This window comes from Eleutherodactylus coqui, chromosome 12, assembly GCF_035609145.1.
Source record: "Eleutherodactylus coqui strain aEleCoq1 chromosome 12, aEleCoq1.hap1, whole genome shotgun sequence".
Lineage (NCBI taxonomy): Eukaryota > Metazoa > Chordata > Amphibia > Anura > Eleutherodactylidae > Eleutherodactylus > Eleutherodactylus coqui.
Window position 1 is genome coordinate 42604472 of NC_089848.1, and position 12975 is coordinate 42617446.

The 12975-nt window shown below is 41.5% G+C and overlaps 1 protein-coding gene across 1 annotated transcript in view; it reads right to left on the reverse strand.

Moving 5' to 3' along the window:
- Positions 1 to 2300, reverse strand: part of LOC136586666 (collagen alpha-4(VI) chain-like) — a 192238-nt gene extending 189938 nt beyond the window's left edge. The window contains exons 1-2 of the mRNA XM_066584828.1: positions 2264 to 2300; positions 1865 to 1937 (exon numbers count right to left, since the gene is read on the reverse strand). The gene's annotated coding sequence lies outside the window, so the exon portion shown is untranslated. The remainder of the gene's footprint in view (positions 1 to 1864; positions 1938 to 2263) is intronic.
- Between the last annotated feature and the right edge of the window lie 10675 nt (positions 2301 to 12975).

Genomic DNA, 12975 nt, shown 5'->3' on the forward strand with positions numbered 1-12975 from the left:
ATATATGCTTCACTCCGTATTTAAGGGAATGCATCATGTCGCATAAACACCATAAACTAAGTTATGATGCTCATAGGACAGGGAACAAGAAGTCCGGGATGTACTTTTTATACTCACCCAGCTCCCTGTTCTTGCAGTGTCACTGGTGGAAGTAAGCTCTTCATCAGTGACTGTTTTCTTCAGGCCCTCCATTCACATTCCCATAGAGAACAGTGGGAGTGCGTGTGTAGGGCCTGAAGAAAACAGTCAAACTGACTGACCAAGCGATGACTTACACCGGTGACAGCGCAGGAACAGGGATTGGGGTGAGTATAAAAGGTACAACCCCGGACTCCTCGTTCCTTGTCCTATAAGCACCATAATTAAGTTTATGGCACTTAAAGGACATGATAGGTTACTTTTAAGTAACTCATAAGTTGTTGAAAGAGCCAGCCCAAGATTTTAATTTATCCCCTATCCATAGGATATAGGATAAGTGTCCAATCAGTGGAAGCATAACTTCTGGGACCCCCACTGATTACAAGAACAGAATGGGAGTCTGGTGTGCCCTGAATGAATGGATCCATGGTTGAATATACATGCTGCTGCTCCATTCATCTGTATGGAACTGACAGCACTGTACTCTGCAATCTCCTTTGATCCCATAGAGATAAATGGAGCAGCAGCGCACATGCTTGACCTCCACTTTATTCATTCAAAGGTACATGGGACTTTACCATAAACAGTAGGCGTGACAGCAATTGGACCCCCAATAATCAGAAACTTATTTCCTATCCTGTGAACTTCATTCATTAATCTTATTTTCAACCTACTATGGCCTCTTCATAAGGATCGCACCTTCATCAACACTTTTCTATCATAAGCCGAAATGTTTCACTGTGTCTAATGCACCATATACACACACAGTGGTGCTGAATTGGATCTAAAAGTTCTGTAAATGCAATAAAACACAAACCTTAGAAGGAGTGCTGTGCTATATTTTGCTTTGTGGATTTGAATGTAGAAGGAAGAGTGGCCAACCCTTATGGGACATGCACCTATTACCTATACTGGGATTTGGGCTTTCTGGGTTCTTGCTTGAATCTACCCTGTGGGTAGGAGATACGATTTAAACTTAGCACAACCCCTTTAAGGACTTTAAGTTCTCACAATAAAAGTACAATATCACAAAACAATAGGAAAACCATTGAAGGCTGTTATGTACATCCCAACCAACCAGTGAGTGGCCATATATATTGTGCACACATGTAGTATAGACATCTCATTACAGAGTATCATAAAATTATGTGTTTTTTTCAAAGCTTCTCATCTCACTCTACACACCTTGAGATATGTCGAACCAAGAAGAAAAGTAAGGAAGGGCACATCTGTATAAGCGATAAATGTATGTCCAGACATATACTGTCACGTCTTCATAGGCTTCTATTATATAGACATATAACACAATATGGGTCCTTTTTACTTCTGCTTAACAGGTTTCTGTCTGGGTCTATGTATATTTATAATGGAAGTCATTGGCAGATGGATGCAAACATAGGACTTCTGTACATCTGCACAATATATGTTTGCATCTGTTTAAAGAAAAAGAGGCAATAAAAATTCACTTCCCCTTTAAAAAATGAGTTTATGACACATTTACCTACTTTACAACTTTTTTTTACAGAAACATCTAACAGATCTGTAAAGAAAGAATGAAAAAGTAACAAAAAATAAAGTTTCTAAGTCTGAGGTAGAGCATGAATGTAGTGTGAACCCCATCAAAATGTATTCATCATTCCTTAAATCAGTTTTCTTAAGAAATCACAGTTGTGCTAACAAATCAGTCATCTTATCCAAGTTTGAGAAAGTTCTAACATCTCCTTACCTTATTTCTGCTATTATAATGAAAAAAACATCTTCAAGGATACAACAGATGAGCTACGGAATAACCTGTGGATCTGTCAAGGAGAACAGAAATTCAAACATGTATGCTTAATACTACTTTAAACGACCTTCATACAAGAACATCTAGAGATGAAGAAGAGCCTGTAGACATGAACTGTGCAGCTGTGAATCTTAACCCTGTATCTCACAACTCATCAAAACAGGCAATGGAATCTAACACCCTTTAATAAGAAAGACAAAAGTCCAAACTTACAAAAATGAACTTTTCTTGCTGCAAGACATTTATACTAAAACAAGGTATAAACTTTGCTGCATAATCTAGAAGACAAAAAAGTTTAAAAAGGAAATGCTAAGATGCAAAACAGGAGCAAAAACTGACCTGTGTGATGTAGAGAGAGGATGTACTGTGCCGTAATCTTGTGACTAGTAAGATCCCACTATAGAGGGTGATGAGTATTATAACGGGTAAATGCTGCTCCGCGGTCCCAGGAGAGGATAGGAAGAAGAAAATTACTGAATCAAATATCATGGGTGGGTGGGTTCTGCCGAAAGAAATGGGGAAGGATCAAACCTACACACACTTGAAGAAGCAGAATTATTAATACATGTCCTTAGGCAGAGTGCTATACCTACAGACAGACATGTGAGAAGGATGAAATATGCCAAGTCTAAACAGGATTTCCCCATATTTCAGTATGCTCATCAAACATCCCCTTCATGATCCATCGTAACTTTTTGAAGGCACTTACTGAATGTACTTCTGTGAGCCATTCTTTGATAGTTGGAGTGGCTATGTCCTTCCAATACTTTGGTATAAGAGCATTTGCTCCATTAATGAAATGTGCTGTTACAGACTTACAACATATGATTATGATGAATCCCGACTGGTTAACATTAGTTCAGATTTTCTTTGTACCCAGCCATTAATAATGCCGTTAATCCTATCCTAAAAGGGTTCTGTCCATTCATATTTATACCAGATGTGTGAAGTATTCCCTATCCCAGTAGCATATCTCAACAGATAACGTCCATCTACACTGTGCAATAACTCTGGTCTTTTCTCCCAACGTCATACAATGTTATTAATCAATGTCTGTAGTCCCTGTGAAATAGGTATGGAATTTCTCAGTATTTCTTTAGTCTGTAGTGAATTAATTAAATGTTCCAAGCTGTTCTCCCATTTAAACATAAAAAGGATATATCATCTCTGTTCATCAGAAATTTGAATACAACCAATGAAATATTAAGTACCAAAGTATTAAATATTCTTAATAATGGATTGAGAGATAATGCACAGTTTGTAAAAAAAAAAAACAGCCCTTGGAAGGAGTTGTCATTTTGTTCCAAAACTCGTCCTGTAGTTCCATCTCAGGCAGATATAAAATGATGAGAGTTGTGGTTAGATGAACGGTCTTGTCACCGGAGGCCCTAAAAGTGGTTCCGCCCTTGGCCTATAAGAGGCTCTCGGAGGCTCCTTGTGTGTAGTGACCTCTTCTTCCGCTTGTGTAGAGCTTGTTGACCACTAGACGCCTCTACAATGCAATCAAAAACATTGTGCCGTGCTAACAGAGTTTGAGAGGAGGAGCATTATTGGAGCATTATGTATATATTTTTTTTTATTTATTTATTTATTTATTTATTTTTTAATCTACGCCATGTTTTGATCACTATTGAAAAGATCGAATCCATGTAAAAATGCTGGGACTGATCTTTCAGGACATGTAAGGACAAAACTTATAACATCTGCGTAGGCTGGTGATTTGTGTTCTTCCACCACGCACATGAGACTTTTAATTCCTTTATTTTTCCTGACTCTCTGTGCTAACACATTATTGGTGAGAACAAATAGTAAATCTCTGATGTTAAGGTACCATTTATTTAGATTCTTTCTTGTTGTAGAAGGACATTATTTTTTCTGTCAACCAATTAGGGAAACTAAAATCTCTCTCAAACTTTTTGTAAAAAGGACATTTTACACTGTCAAACATCTTTTCTGCATCCATGGTCAAAAAAGCAGCAGGAATGTTTTTGATCAGCACAAGGATCAAATAGGTCCAGGATTTTCATAATAATGTCTTTGGCTCCCCATTTGGGTGCAAACCCAACCTGCTCCAAATGAACATCACACACACAGCTCTACTACGTGTACGTCACACACACAGCACTGCTACATACATTGTTTATCCCATACAACCGGGATCAGAAGCAGCACAGAACTGGAGATGAAGGAACTGTCATGACGTCACCGTCATGTTCCGCCCCTGATCGCATGATGGTGGCGCTCATCATGAATGAATGACTTACATGCTCCTCTCCTGATCACATGATGGTAACATCATCAAAGGTCCTTCTTCGCCAGTGAAGGATTTACATGCTCCACCTGGGTCAGCCTATGGATCAACTCTCCCATGCTTACAGCGCTTTTTCCCCAATATTTAGAGCTGGATCTGTGATGGAAGCCATGGCTAGAGTTTCTGAAGCAGATATGAAAGTGGCCTAAAAGTCTCTTGGCTTGTTTTCATTGGCTGATCTTGGCTTACAGATCTTGTGTGCTCTTTCTTTTTCAAGATCAGTAGTTTCCTCTTGATTCAATAGTTCATTGAAGATTTGTGTCAGTATTTGTTGTATTTCTTTGCCTGAAACCAACTCTGGAATTCCTCTATTATGGATGTTTTTTGTTTTCGCCCACTTTGACAGAGCAGTATTTTAGTCAGTATTTTGCATCTGTATTTTTGACAGGAGTGGGTTGAAACCGCAGAAGTCCTACAAGTTTTTGTATTTCTTTAGATTCCACTCTTAGTTTTGGCTTACAAATACCAATGAGAAATGCTGCTGTATGAAAGTGGTCTTTGACATATTTTCTAGGCCATCTCATTGTATTTTATGTATGACTGATACTTTTTGTTTTGTTTTTAGAATCACCATCACTTTTCTGAATGTGGAACTATTTGAGCACCTGAATCCTCCAGTGTCTGTACTCTCCTAATGTTATCTTGTAGCTCAGACATGTCTTCTTTAAAGGATTGTGAGAACTCTTTGAAAAGATTTTCCATGCATTCTTTAGAATGTAGAGCTTTGATGTATTCTCTTGAATCGTCCGTCTGATGAGCATAATCATCTTCAGTTACTGTTTGACCAAAATGATGATGTGCCACCAACAGCTTTTATATGTGATTGTGTTTTTATCTTGCTCTTTTATCTGGCATAAAATGTTCTTGTCAAACATCTTGTTAAATGTTCATCTCTTGTTGTTTTTCTCTGTCATTACTACTTTTTTTGAGTATTTATGCCTTCAAAAACTTTTTCCTCTGAACCTTTCAATGAGTATGCAACTTTGTACCATTTCTCAATGCAACGACACAGCAGCAAATCTATAGGATAGGATAAGATAATATACATAGGGATATATATGGTAGTGAGTTTCAGATGCACTCAGAGCAATTGGATAAAAAAGTTATTGTATACTCTTAATAATTGCTTAAATATCAGTAAGGGTGGTTTCTAGAGATGAGCAAACGTACTCGGTAAGGGCGATTTCACAATCGAGCACCGCGATTTTCGAGTACTTCACTACTCGGGTGAAAAGTACTCGGGTGCGCTGTGGGTGAGCGGGGGGTTGCAGCGGGGAATGGGGGGGAGAGGGAGAGAGAGAGGGCTCCCCCCTGTTCCCCGCTGCTACCCCCCACTCCCCTCTGCAACCCCCCACCCCACAGCGCACCCGAGTACTTTTCAACCGAGTAGTGAAGTACTCGAAAATCGCGGTGCTCGATTGTGAAATCTCCCTTACCGAGTACGTTCGCTCATCTCTAGTGGTTTCACATCTGTGCTGGAACCTCTTATCAGAGTTTCCATTTCAGATCTGGCACAAAATACTGGAAGAAATAGCGCTGCATGCAGTACTTTTTTTTTTACAGTAAAATGCCGGGCAGGTGAGCAGGTGAGCAGGTGAGCAGGTGAGCAGAAACAGAACAGACCCCATAATAGTCAATGAGGTCCTTTCGGCATTGTCTGATTCCATCATAAGACGGATCCATTTGGCCAGGGGATTCCCTTTCCTGTTTTCCGAATAGAGCAGGAAAACGGAATCCCTGCTGCGAGATGTGAAAGCAGCCTAATTTCAGCTTCAGCTAGGTGGAATAGGTAACATAGTGGAGAGACATATGTCTATCCAGTTCAGCCTACATCCCCCCTGCAATGTTGATCTAGTGGAAGGAAAAAGAAAAACAATAAGGTAGAAGACAATTTTCCCCATTTAAGAGAAAAAAATTCTTTCCTGGCTCCAATCTGGTAATCAGAATAATCCCTTTACCGGGTGTTTTCCTGATAGAATAGTGTATTTTCAATTTAAAAAAAAGGATTCAGATCTGGTCAGAAATGCTCTGGTAGAAGGCTCCTCTCCAGGGCAGTGAGCTAATTTATTATACCCTATATGACACTGTAGTGACCAGAAGTGTGACGCTACAGTAAAAGTACCTAACTGCAAGTCAAGAGCGACTGTCCTAACTACAGCTCATTTAGCGGAGGGTGGTGCAGCTGGATTTAGTTTAATAAGAGGATGGAGTCAGGATAGGGAACTAAATAGTTAATTTAGCTTAGTCATTGTTACATTACTACAATGGTTGAAGGACCTGGGGATGTAGCAAACAAAACCTACAGATAACGTGATCCAGCAGGCACGAGTCTGCATTCTCTAAGTGAACCAGAGCTGTGCGAGTTAATTCATGTACAAACTACCTCCAATATCAACCTCTACAGAGTCCACGCTCTCCAGAAGCTCTATAGTCAAAGGTGTATACTTTAAAACAATATAAAGATTGTATTTTGATACATAACTGATCGTTTTTCTTGTAGTGATGAACTGTTTATTTAATTCTTTATGACAGTGCCGTCTCCCTAGTCAACCATTACTTGTTAAAAAATTGATGTAGACTACTCCTGTATAAGGCCAGATTCACATGAGCGTAAGCGTATCTGTGCTCGCATGAGCGCTGGGTATTTGCAGAACACATAATGCTTTTTTTCGGTGCACAAGGCATGTGCATTTGTTAGCGGCAAAAAATATGCACCATTTGAAATGGCTAATTAGTCTAATGTGTTCCAGATGTGTTCTATTTCCTGCGCAATTATGCAGTGTTGCACGCCTCCCCTAGCATATTGCATGCGCATTTGCACATCCCCATTGACTTCTATGGGGACTTTTAGTGCGCAAATATGCACCTGTGAATGAACCCCCTGAAATAAATGGGTTCTATACACGGTGTTTTGCACACACAAATATGCCAGTGTGAATCCTTGACAATTACTGGCTTTTACTTCTCATCAGTTCTTCGTTCCTATCTGTCCTCCATGTGTGACATATTTAGCTTCCATCCAACTATTGAATCACATCAGGACCCCTAACAGATATTATACAGCAGTTCATCACAGACAGATTACGAGTGATTGTGTAGTCTGTAACCATGGACATCCAGCTTTTCCTCCAGGGGGCTAGACCTCCTGATGTGGACTTAGTATGCTCAAAACTATATGGGCTAATACGGGCAAGTGACAATATGCCATCCTAGTTTATAATAAACATTGGAGCAATGAGTCTAATCAATTAATATTTATTGCGTTCCCAGTTGGCTTAGCTGTTTTTCTTCAATGTATTAGTATATTACAACTCATGCCCGGCCTGTTCATGTTAAATATGGCATATCTGAAGCATGGATATTTTTGAAGCATATTCACCATTGCATTTAGAGCATACTCGCAGAATGGAAAGCATAGAAACCAGGTCTGTAGTACAGGGCAGTGACTGCTGTTAGCTCTCTCCCAATCCTGGCTGCCTGTTGTATTCCAACTCTCTCCAGCCCTGGTTTCTATGTTTTCTACACTCTGAGCATACTCAGAATGCGATCATGAATACGCCGTTAGGCCTCGGTCAGACAAGCGTGTTTTTTTTGCGCACCTATGTGCGTAAAAAAATGCACTTCTCGCAAAAGCGGGAAACACGTAAACGGGCAAAGTTTCATATGTGCAGCGTATAAAACTGCCTGTTCACTGGAGCAGCTGCTCCACTAAGGTCCCCTCATCACTGAACACTGTGACAGCACCGTCACAGCATTCTCCGAGCGCAGCTGCTTCACTAAGGTCCCCTCATCACTGAACACTGTGACAGCACTGTCACAGCATTCTCCGAGCGCAGCTGCTTCACTAAGGTCCCCTCATCACTGAACACTGTGACAGCACTGTCACAGCATTCTCCGAGCGCAGTAGCTCCAGTGAACAAGCAATGTTTCATGTGATTCGAATATGAAACATTGCCCGTTAATACATTTTCAGCAAATGCGAGCGGTGCATTTTTTTGTGCCCTATAGCTGCACACAAAACACACTCGTCTGACCAAGGCCTTAATTGCCTAGTGGCTTTAATATTAGACGCCTGTGCCTCTTGTGAGACATGCAGCAGTAGGTTTTCACTTCTGTAGATTTTCCGTTTGACCCAACTTACCCAACTCCACTTTGGTATTCCATGTACCGATCCTCACCTGATCTTTCGACCCCATCTCCTACTATTGAATTTATACCTGACATTACCTGCCCAATAGTGACCTGAATCTTTTCTGAATATGCCTCCTAGTCCAACCTGTTCCAGATACTCAACCATCTTTAGGAGATGATTCTGCGAAGCATGACCTGGGTATTCGACCGCTAAAGTCTACACCTCCCTACAGGTGAAGACCGGGTGGATCCCATAGACTTTGCACATCATTTTAGCCCATGCCAACCCAGTGATGGTTACTTAGAACAATTCCCTGCATGCTGACCAGCTTTTTCTAATACCATCAAGCCTGTTTGGCTTCTCATTGTGCAAATGCACGTTCCGGTCTGAAAAGCCTGCTGTCTCTATTCATACTATCACCTACAGGGAGCGTTACAGGGGAGATGACGAGAGATAGCTGGAAGTACTCATCTAGTTAATTGTAAGTTAATATATTTTTAAGTTGTCTTGCTCGACCATTATGCATTGTATGAATAGAGAATTAGGGTAACATTCATTGAATTCAATGAATGGCCAAGCAGTGCCTGTGATTGGCTGAGCACTGAGACCAATCACTGGCAGCGCTCAGCTGTCATTCAATGAATGGCTGAGCGCTGCCTGTGATTGGTTGAGCGCTCAGACAATCAGACACAGCCCTTTCAGCAGGTGGGGATTTTAAATCCCCATCTGCTAAAAGAACTTTATTACAGTGCAGGGAGAGCAGACAGCTAGACACGCCTTGGCCCGCGGCATCGGCAGACAGGTTAGTATATATATATATATATATATATATATATATATATATATATATTTTTTTTTTTTTTTATACAGCTAGGGATGATTTTCAGGGAAGGGCTTATATTTACAATCCTTCCCCGAAAATCACTGCGGGGGTGCCGGCATCCTATTGCTTTCAATGGGGCCGCCGGAAGCCCCATTGAAATCAATGGGAAAGCTTCATGATCCCCTGCCACAGTTGTCACAGATGTCACAGCTGTGGCAGGGGATTCTTTAGTCCCTGTGGGTAGTCCCCTTGTCACTGAACACTGTGACAGTGCTGTCACAGTGTTCAGTGATGAGGGGACTCCCCGCGGGGAATATTGACAGTGCAGCACAGACCTATGGTGCACGCATGTCCTATGTTTGCAGGTACATGCATTTGCGATTATAAAGCACAGACAGGGGAACACACCATAGGGAACCAATGGTTCTAATAGACATGTGGTTTTGTGCGAACGTATCTACGCACATAGAACGAGGCCTAAAAAAGTTAAAAGGAGAAATCTCCCGCAAGTCAGGATATTTTCTATCGACAGTCTTTCGCCAAACATCAAGGTACTTTGTCATTTTTACAACTACAACATCTGATCTGGCAGAACACACAATTCTCGGTTGCAAATGTTTCTCGGAAGTGCTCTTTGATGAGTGTAACACTCTGGCTGTCATCGCTGTTGCAATCCGACTACTAGATGGGATCTCTACTTACAATATTTCACTTTCCGTTTGATAGGAGAGACAAAAACATTTGTAAATAAGCAAAAGGTCTCTGTTACAATATCCAAATCCCATGTGTCCGAACACCTAAAATCTTCCCATGAGAACTCCATTGTTGTAGGCTGCCTTCACATCTGTGCTATAACCTCCATTCAGAGGTTCCGTCGCAGATCTGGCACAAAATACTAGAACAAATAGCACTGCACGCAGCTCTTTTTCTTCCGGTAAAGTACTGGGCAGCTGAGTTGATACAGAATGAACTCCATTTTTGTCAATGGGGTCCGCTCGGTGCTGTTCGGTATTGTCATAAGACTGACCCCGAGAGGCGTACCTGAAGGCTCATGGGCTCGGCTGCAAAAGTTCAGCATAGGTTCCCTCCCACGACTTTCCTCTGCATTGTTGGGTCTCTTAAGAAGCCCATTGATTCAACACTAGCAGGAGGGGCATTGCTAGAATCTTAAAAGAGTAGGCAGAGGCTAAATGTAGGGGGGCCCAATGTAAAATTGTTGCATGTTTTTGTTGCACATGACAATGAGCACGATTTGCAAACGCAAAAAGGACAGTAAGGGCTCCTGCAGGCGAGCGTATGTGTAGATACGCTCACGATAGCATGACGTAATTGTGCTTTGAAAGGAGCGCTCTTGCCTACTATTGTGTATGTATCTGCGCATTCTATGCTACTTCTCTGCGCTGCTGGGCCCGTTCACATCCGCACTGTGATTGGACTGGCTGAGCAGCCTAATTAGTGCCTGGTGTTATCGTGCACTGAACACGATTTCATGTGGACAGGTGCACATTTGCACACCCCCATAGACTTCAATAGTGCCATGGGTGTGCAAATGTACGCAAAATAGAGCATGTTGCATATATTTTCACGCACACAAAAATATAGCGCAAAAATGCTAAATGTGAGGGAACGCATTGAAATCAATAGATTCTACTTTCTGTGTCTTGCGCAAGCATTTTTGCGCACGAAAACACGTGCAAAATCACACGTCTGAAGAAGCTTGAAAATGCCCATTGCACAAATACGTGGTGCAAATGCATTCATAAATGTGTTTATACCCATGTGACAATGGATTAGTGTTTTGTTGGATGATGTCCAGTGTGGTTTTGTTGCCCCTGCCCCCATATAATGTACTGTCACACAGTGGACAAAGTACTATACCATATAACACCTTATTATCAGCTTCAAAATGGAATTGCAACGGCGTATTGGTGGCTGCGACAATATCATGATATAACGTCTGCGACATGGAGGCGCGTCCGGGCTGGCGTCATGCCAGAACAGTGCTGTATCATTTGCTAAACAGATGCTAAACAGTCCACATATATCTGATGGTATGTGGTCTGATTGGTTGGTGGGGAAGGGTTGCCCCCAGGCAGTCCGTCAGCTACTGTTATAGTGTATAAATTCCAGCTCCTCCTCTCAGAAGGCGTCAGTTATTCCCCTGGTTAGTGGAGTTCTGGCCTGGTCCACGTTTTCCTGGTGCTTCCCTCTATCAGATAATTCCCTGTTAATTCTACTGTTTAATAGGAGTCAAAAATCTGTTACATATTATAATTATTAATAATAACATCTGTCATTTGTCTGCCCCTTTTACCACCTAGAGACAGTCCAGGTGGCCCCAAGGTTCTAGCTATGCGGCTGTCCTCATCAGGGCGGTCTCCCTGCTTTTTAGAGTTTTTCTATGTTATTGAATAGGGTGAGATTTTCCTTTCCCCATTTCCGTTATGTTGCTATATTAAACTCTTTTATATGGATCAATGGGCTAAAATTCCACGAAGCCGATGTGCAAAACTAACCAACAATTACTGGAAACATTCAGATGCAGTTATTACTGTTCAAAGCGGTCACGCCAGATACTGAAAGCAAAGGTTCACATATTTTTGCCACTAACAGACATGTGATTTTCGATCATTATCCTCAATAAATAAATGACCAAGTCTAATATGTATGACTCATTTGTTTGATTTGGTTCTCTTTATCTACTTTTAGAACTTTCGTGAAAATCTGATGAAGACATATGGAAGATTTTGAAGGGTTCACAAACTTTCAAGCATCACTATAACCTACAACATAGCAGAACATATCATTGTACATATGATTTGCATCTAAATATGTTTAATTTCCAACAGTAGTACATGTAGGAATTAAAAGGCTATATATTCACAGACCAAAGTTGTTTTACTTCTCTAATGCAAACAATATACAATAGAAATGTTTACCATTTTGTGTCTACAGCTTCTATACAGACCTATGCGTTTCCACGGTAATCAGAGTTTATACATATACAGTAGATCAGTGGTTCCCAAACTTTTCCAACCATGAAGCCCTTTTTGAAGCAAAAGTTCCTTGTGGAGCTCCAAGGAGAGTGTGGTCAGGGGAGGGGTTAGGGGTGTGGCTTATCACAACATATGATTTTTACCTCTATTGTTATAAAAAGGACAGGGTTGTTTAAAAAAACAGGGAGGAACACCAGAGTGTTGGACCCCTATTGAGGCCCCAGTAGTAATAGTGTCCCCGACAGTGGCTTCAGTAGTAATAGTGACCCCCAACAGTAGCTTCAGTAGTAATAAGGTCCCCTATATTGGCCCTAGTAGTAATAGTGTCTCCTATATTATCCCCATTAGTAATAGTGACCCCTATTGTGGCCCCAGTAGTGATAGGGTCCCCCACAGTGGCCTCAGTAGTAATGGTGACCACAACAGTACCTCCAGTAGTAATAGCGTCCCCTATATTGGCCCCAGTAGTAATAGTGACCCCCACAGTGGCCCTAGTAGTAATATTAACCCCACAGTAGCCCCAGTAGTAATATTAACCCCCTCAGTAATAATATTAACCCCACAGTAGCCCCAGTAGTAATATTAACCCCACAGTAGCTCTAGTAATAATAAACCCCCCCCCAACCCATATAATTACCTCCTCCTTGTATTCAGTGCCGCTCCTCCACTTCTCGGCGCTGATCCCGGGTGCACACTGGCAGCAGTGTGTGCACCTGGAATATTTCCTCACTTCTCCTCTCCTGCGGAACTAAGGAGGAGAGGTCAGGGGAATGTGCACCAGGATCAGTG